Source organism: Patiria miniata, unplaced genomic scaffold (genome assembly GCF_015706575.1).
Source record: "Patiria miniata isolate m_02_andy unplaced genomic scaffold, ASM1570657v1 HiC_scaffold_9, whole genome shotgun sequence".
Classification (NCBI taxonomy): domain Eukaryota; kingdom Metazoa; phylum Echinodermata; class Asteroidea; order Valvatida; family Asterinidae; genus Patiria; species Patiria miniata.
Genome location: NW_024037076.1, coordinates 11,140,069 through 11,140,792, shown reverse-complemented (window position 1 = coordinate 11,140,792; position 724 = coordinate 11,140,069).

Here is a 724-nt window from a genome sequence, read left to right as displayed (position 1 = left end):
CCGCTTATTTTATTGCAGGACATCAAATTAAAGATGTTTGCCCAAGGATGTTTGTATTTTACGAAACTCTTCTGCAACCTCTGGAAAAAAGGCTTTCATTTTGTGCACAATTGAACCCGCCCTGCGAGGCCGAGTTATTGTTGGGCACCAATAATTCGAATTGTGTAAAGTTATTAAATGCAATGTTTTTCCTTTGATGATTCATTCAAAAGCGCGCTTTTTGGGGGGGGGGGGGGGTAGGAAAAATCAATTATAAACACAAATCCTTCTTCGGGGTGAAATTCGAAATCAAATGGGGTTTGCATATGTTAAAATGACTAATACATGTAATCAATATCTTGATGTCGCATGCATTCCTGTATATCGACCCAAGTTTTAACTGTTTTTTACATCAGAAATAAGCAACAATTCTTCATTGTACCTATAACAGTGTCCATTTTATGTGCATTTTTCTTAAAATTTAGACACCATACCATGTTCGTGGCGCAACTTTGATTGCGGTCACTCTGTCTGCATTGATGGGAGTTGGCGATGTGACGGTGAACTGGACTGTTTTGACGACAATGATGAAGAAAATTGCGGTAGGCCTATGTTTGGTAGAAATTATGTGGGTGCTGTTTTTAATTTAAAAGGTAATTAAAATTTAGATCAATGTAGTTAACAGGGTTAAAGTAAACTAAAACCCCCCAAAACAAAAGAGAAGGAATGTTTCCGTTTCCCTTGG